Source organism: Podarcis erhardii (genome assembly GCF_964252035.2).
Source record: "Podarcis erhardii genome assembly, chromosome: 1".
Lineage (NCBI taxonomy): Eukaryota > Metazoa > Chordata > Lepidosauria > Squamata > Lacertidae > Podarcis > Podarcis erhardii.
The window spans coordinates 27855796-27862737 of record NC_138497.1 but is presented as its reverse complement, the minus strand read 5'-3'; the positions used below and the strand labels follow the sequence as shown (position 1 = coordinate 27862737).

Sequence of the window (6942 nt, the reverse complement as noted above, 5' to 3'; positions counted from 1 at the left end):
GCAGGTGGTGTGCATGCATGTAGAAGAGTGAGGGGATAGGTTATTGCAGGATAACATCCCTGGAAAGGGATGAACCTCCTCAATCTGAACCTCCATGTTCAGAGGCAATAGCTCAGTTGGTTAGAGAGTGGTGCTGATGATGCTAAGGTTGCAGGTTCAATCTCCGTATGGGACAGCTGCATATTCCTGCATTGCTGGGAGTTAGACTAGATGATCCTCAGCGTCCCTTCCAACTCTGCAATTCTGTGAATATGAGATGCAATGAGTGAGAGGCTGTTGATTTCATGCTCTGTAGTAAGCTTCTCAGAGGTATCTGGCCAGAAACAGAACACTGGAACAGATAGAAACTTGGGGAAGGGCTTTAGCCCACTGCTACAGCATCTGCTTTGCATGCAGAAGATCCTGGGTTCAATCCTCGGCATGCCCATGTAATATGAGAAAGGGAGAAATGCTTTTCTCTATCCACTTTCTCCATGCCATACTTAATTTTATAAACTTCTATCATGTCATGATCAGGGAGAGAAGGGACAAGAGAACCAAACTGAGGACAGTGATGCTTTGAAGCATGACGCCTCCTGTGACTGTGGAGGCTCCTCACATTATTGACACCCTGTATAACTGGGGTTCTAGGTCCCACGGGAATCCTATCTGAGTGCAGGAGGCTCAATGTTCCAGAACTTCACTGTTGGTGGAGACTGGGATGGCAATGTGGGGCAGAGCATTGTGTGCTCGCTCTCCTTCTTCACCTGTAGGTTTTCCAAGCAAGCAGAAAACCTGCAGAATCCTTAACATGTGAACACATTTCAAGTTAATTATAGTCGCATGTTCCGCTCCTTCTGCACTACCAGTCGATAAATCCTTGCCTGCTCATGAAGCTTACTGGCTTAGAGCCACAGTTAAAAATAACTCAGACTTTCTTTTCAGGAAAAAGAAAGAAAGAGGGGAATTGTATAAATGATACCAGAGTTTATAGCTTGTCCAGCCTCTGGCAAATGTAGCACAATGTCCCTTACCTGGTACACAAAAATTGCTTGCATGAGAGTGGGTGGAATGAAGCAAAGGGGAAAGCGAGAAGAAAAATCCAATCATTGGCTTAGAAAAATCTAATTCTCTCCAGGTATATTGAAGTCTACAAAGCAGTTATCTTGCAAGTGGCTGGAGGCAACCTGGTCATGTATCCCCTAATAGCACCGCTTAGATTACGCTTGGTTTCCATGATTGTGACAGGGCACCTGGGTCATGGTGTCAAATGCATGTCTCCTTTGCTTGGATCCCTTCTGAACTACCCACTGTTCACAGCTTCTCCCCAAGCCCAATGGAGAAATGAGTGGCCTGACAGCTCTGAGGAATACCTTTTAATACAAATTGAGAGAAACAGCTTCTGGAAGGGCACTGTTCCATTATTCTTGCTGGGAGAAAGGTTATTAAGCCTTGATGGAGTCACACTCTCTTGCTGAAGTATTTTTGTGACTGAGAGGTTGGTGTTTACCAGGCTTTGTGGGTGGAATATTGTGAGGAGCTGGGGAGGGAGGGAGACAAGGTGGAAATGAATTCGAAGTGAAATTAAGGACAGGTCAGGAAATACATGTCACTTGAAACAAATGGGGAAAATTCCCCTGACCCCCTAGAGTGGAAGGGATTCTCATCTGAAGGACAAAGAAACATATTTGGGCCTGTTGCATGAGGTAAACTCTCCCTGTGGCTTCTGAAGATTGAGGGCATTTGCATGATGGAGTGGCAAGACATACATTTCTCTTTAAAAAAATCATTTATCCAACTGCCTCATAGGATGAACATCAGGACAAGGGGGAGATCAACCTGCCCCATGCATTGGAGAGAGAAGGAGCAGCTGCAGGGAACTTGCTTGCTTCCCTCCATCCCTTCCAGAAAGAACATTTACAAGGACTTTGTAATTAAAAGCTTGTGCCTTAGGCAGCAATCCTGACTCCTCTTCCCTGGGATAAATCGCCACTTAATTCAAGAGGAGTTATTTTTAAAGAGACATTGCTGGAATTTTGCTGCTAGTTTGCTTTTTTGCTCCCACCTCCCAATCCCTTTTCCTTTTGCATCGTCTTTTGAATAGTTCCTGCCCTCTGGGATGCCATCTTCTACTGATCACTCTTGGAACTTTTTTCATCTAAGGGAAGTTTAAGAAAACTTTAAATAATGAAGCAATGTCTACAATACACAGAAATATTGGAAGTATTGGAAATATTGGAAGAATGAGAGACAACCCAAGTGACTCACACGGAACGTTGAGGAAAGGTTCTGTAGAAATGCTGAGTACTGTATTATTATACAGAGAATTTAGAAATAATTTACCAAATTGGCAGGGAATTATATCACTCCTTGTTAATAGCTTCGCAAACAATATCCAGTAGGTGGCTGTGACCTTTGTGCAACCACATGCCATGCAGCAATTAGAACAGTAACAAATGTGCTATCTTGTGTATGTGTGTGCTACTCAGGGACAGACAACAGGTAAGAACCCTAATCTAAATGCCTTACTTGTAGGTTTCCCAGAGGGAATTGTCTTGCTCTGATTGGAAACAGGATTCTCAACCAGATGGATGAGCTCTGATCCAGCAGTGCTATTTTAACATGAAAAAAAAACTCTTATAGTAGCAATGAAGTTTATTTGACCACAATGCTCAGCGTGCTGTGTGAAATGTGCAGCACCTGCGGTACACAAAATTTGAGGTGAAATTCTTGGAAGTAGCCACAGATACTAGGGATTCAGAGACATTAGTCAAAATACAGCATTGCAAATGTGTTATAACACTGTGACACCAGATGGCAATTGCAAGATTTACAATGGGTTTTTTCTCCAGAGCGTTTTTTTTTAAATAGCTGTGTAGATTTAGCCTTGTTCTGATCACAGTTGGTGTCCTTTGCCATTGCCATGGAGGAGCTGTTGGGTTGCTGCAACTGCACAATGTGATCTGCCTCCACTTTACTTTCTGTGTGGTCACCAACCAATGGCACTGCCACTAATAGGTTATCTGTGGCTGTGCTTCACAATGGTCCCATCTAAATAAATGGGCCAGGGTGAAATATGGCAGTGGTCTTATGCTCATTGGGGCCCTTAACAGGGCCAGGGATTGCCAACCTTTTTAAGGTCCATGGACATGTTTGGATTTTTGCGCAAGAGCTGTGGGCTTTAGCCCATCTGGTCACTTTCTTCCCTGGATCAGTCTCCTCACAGAGAGACAGAAAGAGAGAGCATGCACACATAGAGAGCCTTTGCTTTTCTGAGGGGTCAGGGCAACAGTTGGCTCAATAGAATTAATCTGAGCCATGAAATTCAAATGGATGATTGAATAATTGCTTTATTTGATATAAGTTATTTATTTTATAAGCTATTTTATAAGCAAAGTTATTTATTTTATAAGCAATGATAAACCTAGACAGCATCTTAAAAAGCAGAGACATGACCTTGCCAACAAAGGTCCGTAATTGTGCTGGAGGAGACTCTTGAGAGACCCATGGACTGCAAGAAGATCAAACCTATCCATTCTGAAGGAAATCAGCCCTGAGTGCTCACTGGAAGGACAGATCGTGAAGCTGAGGCTCCAATACTTTGGCCACCTCATGAGAAGAGAAGAGAAGACTCCCTGGAAAAGACCCTGATGTTGGGAAAGATGGAGGGCACAAGGAGAAGGGGACGGCAGAGGACGAGATGGTTGGACAGTGTTCTCGAAGCTACCAGCATGAGTTTGACCAAACTGCGGGAGGCAGTGGAAGACAGGAGTGCCTGGCGTGCTCTGGTCCATGGGGTCACGAAGAGTCGGACACGACTAAACAACTAAACAACAACATTTATTTTATAAAGTTATTGTGACTTTTTTTGTATTGGATCAGATTGTTATTACATGTGTATTCTTTGTTGTCTATTTTGCTGTTCCCACACCCCCCCCCCAGCGTATAAATTGTCTTGTATATAGTAGTATAGAAAGGTGGTATACAAATTAAAAGTGAAATGAAAAGCAATTGAGGCTGAAAGAGGAAGTGGGAAACTGCAGCACCCTTCCACCTTCAACTCTTTGCACTTTACAGTGTGTGTGTGGGGAGGAGTTAGCCACCCTTACCAGTTTATGACCAAGGGGACAGTACTCACAGATTCTGCATTAATCTATTTAAAAAACCCCAACTGCTCAAAATGTGTAGCTCAAAATGTGTTTCGATGCATACTTTCTCTCAAAATGCATATTTTGATTCACAAAGATCAATTTCCTCCAGCGTCTCTAAAGAAAAAGAAGAAGAAGAGTTTGGATTTGATATCCCGCCTTTCACTCCCTTTAAGGAGTCTCAAAGCGGCTAACAATCTCCTTTCCCTTCCTCCCCCACAACAAACACTCTGTGAGGTGAGTGGGGCTGAGAGACATCAAAGAAGTATGACTGGCCCAAGGTCACCCAGCAGCTGCATGTGGAGGAGCAGAGACGCGAACCCGGTTCCCCAGATTACGAGACTACCACTCTTAACCACTACACCACACTGGCTCTAAATTAAAGTCAAGTGCTCTTCTACAAAAGCTACTCACACAAATACCCAAATATGTACACATTCCTTTAGTTAAAGAGCAGGGTATAAAGAGGTGGATTCATCAGGTGGGTGGAAAGGAGCAAAGTACAAAGCAAACTTACTGTTTGGAAACAGAAATGGAAGGAGCAGGAAGGGGGGGACCTGTGCCAAAGAGTGAATTCATTCCTAGCAAGATGGGGACAGAGAGACTAATCCCTTGGAGAGGAGAGTGAGACAGAATGAGGTGGGACAGAGGGAGGCGTGAGGGGAGAGGAAAATTCCTAGCTGAAAACATACCCAGTGCCAGTGAAGTATTCTTTACCAAAGGAAACCTTTAAATCATTAATCCCCATTAGTGCCTGTATTTACATTAGCCACATTTATTTCCAGGCACAGCTGGAACGCCACATTTATGTATAATTTAAAATGTTAAGTTCTCTAATGTTGTTCACAGCATCACTATTTCATGAGGGCAGGGGAAAATGCAGTTTTTACTGGGAGTCTGCACAGATATAGGTCTGCCTTGCTTGCGCATTGTGTGGTGCATGCAGCCAGAGGCTTGGAGAAAGTTTTGACTCTTTGTAATTCCCATTCTCCACAAGATGCAGAGGCATGCACAGTGCTTTTAGATGTGTAAACTCTGAGTTAAAATTGCTTTCCCTCCAAACAGTGATGCCGTGAACAACATTGGAGAGTTTAGCATTTAAATTCATCATAGCCACCAGTGTTCCCAGCAGCACTTGTTGATGTTCATCACTTCAGGTGGTCTCAAACAGCTCAGGGAAAATCTTTTTGATGGTTACCTCATCTGTTCTGTGCCACATGATTTCTGGGCACCACCCTCCATTTTGTGCATGTGTCAATAACTGTATTCCATGACTGTTCTTGACACTTATCCAAACACTGCTGTTTCTGTTTCTCTATGTTTGCTCTGCACGGCTCATATAATCCAGTCCTTGCAAATGCAACTATCATGAACAAATATTGTCATACTCTCCATACAAATGCCTTACTTGCAAATCTCATCAGCATTTATGTTTATTTTAAGTGTTCGGGTGATGTTCCTCCAGAGAAGTACTAGGGATCATTCCCATTCCCCACCCTAAATTTATGGGAGAGCAACTCAAAGGAATGTCATAGAACTGATATTCTATTACCCCAAATAAGTTTGCTAGCAAGTCCTATTATCAGAGCTACAACTTTCTTCACAACATTCTCTTGTTCTTGAGTTGACGACTATAGGAACAGCTGGTAATCTTCAGGGACCTGGATTTGGCCTTCTGGCTTCAAATTGTTGATGCTGAATGGTCCCTATCAGGGGATATGTCGACATTCTGCCTTATGTTCAGCTAACTCATTAGGCCCGCCTTTTCATAACTCCTGCCATTTTCATTCAGCACTGACCTCACCCTGCTAGTTTATTTCTCTTGTAAAATAAAGCTTGTTTTGTTTTGCCTTGCTTGTTTTGTTGGTATGCTTCTTTGATAAATTCCCTCTTTGGGATCTAGGCTGATGCTGGCAAATGTAGAGTCGGAAGGCAAAAGACCTTGTAAACCTGCAGATGAAGGAAATGTAAAACAGCTCTCACTCAGATTCCCTTCTCTGTGTGACCTCCACTAAACAACTCTGGAAATAGCATTTATTTCACAGCTGTTGGGATTTTCTGAAGCCAGCCGGCTGCACATATGTTGAGAGTCTGCTGCCCTTTGAGGACAACTCTTTTAATTACAATATATACTTGCTAAGTGTAAAATTGGGAGTGGATCCAAAGTGGGCCTAGGTCAAATTGACATAATACTGTAAGGTAGAGAAATCTGACATACCACAAGGCTAGATTCATGAGGTTACTTTACCTAGAAGTTGAGTGGAGAGTGAAGGGTTTCTTGAGTTTATTCCAACACTTTTCCTCCCACTTCAGAAGCAAATTTAGTCTTAAGAAGGAAGGAAGGAAGGAAGGAAGGAAGGAAGGAAGGAAGGAAGAGAGAGAGAGAGAGAGAGAGAGAGAGAGAGAGAGAGAGAGAGAGAGAAGGCTCTTAAATCATCAACTGAATGGTCAGCAGTAGTGGAAGGTCATATATATTTAAACCCTATATTAAATTAGCATGGAAATAGTCTCTCTTTATGCATCTCACCTGGAGTACTGTGTCCAGTTCTGGGCACCACAGTTCAAGAAGGACACTGACAAACTGGAACGTGTCCAGAGGAGGGCAACCAAAATGGTCAAAGGCCTGGAAACGATGCCTTATGAAGAACGGCTAAGGGAGCTGGGCATGTTTAGCCTGGAGAAGAGGAGGTTAAGGGGTGATATAATAGCCATGTTCAAATATATAAAAGGATGTCACATAGAGGAGGGAGAAAGGTTGTTTTCTGCTGCTCCAGAGAAGCGGACACGGAGCAATGGTTCCAAACTACAAGAAAAA

General features: G+C 43.2%; 1 long non-coding RNA gene across 1 annotated transcript; it reads right to left on the bottom strand.

Moving 5' to 3' along the window:
* Positions 1-5544: 5544 nt before the first annotated feature.
* On the bottom strand, positions 5545-6456 carry LOC309345724. Its single transcript, XR_014158356.1, has 2 exons — positions 6376-6456; positions 5545-6077 (listed from the first exon to the last, which is right to left on the bottom strand). It is a non-coding gene; the product is annotated as an uncharacterized lncRNA (long non-coding RNA).
* Between the last annotated feature and the right edge of the window lie 486 nt (positions 6457-6942).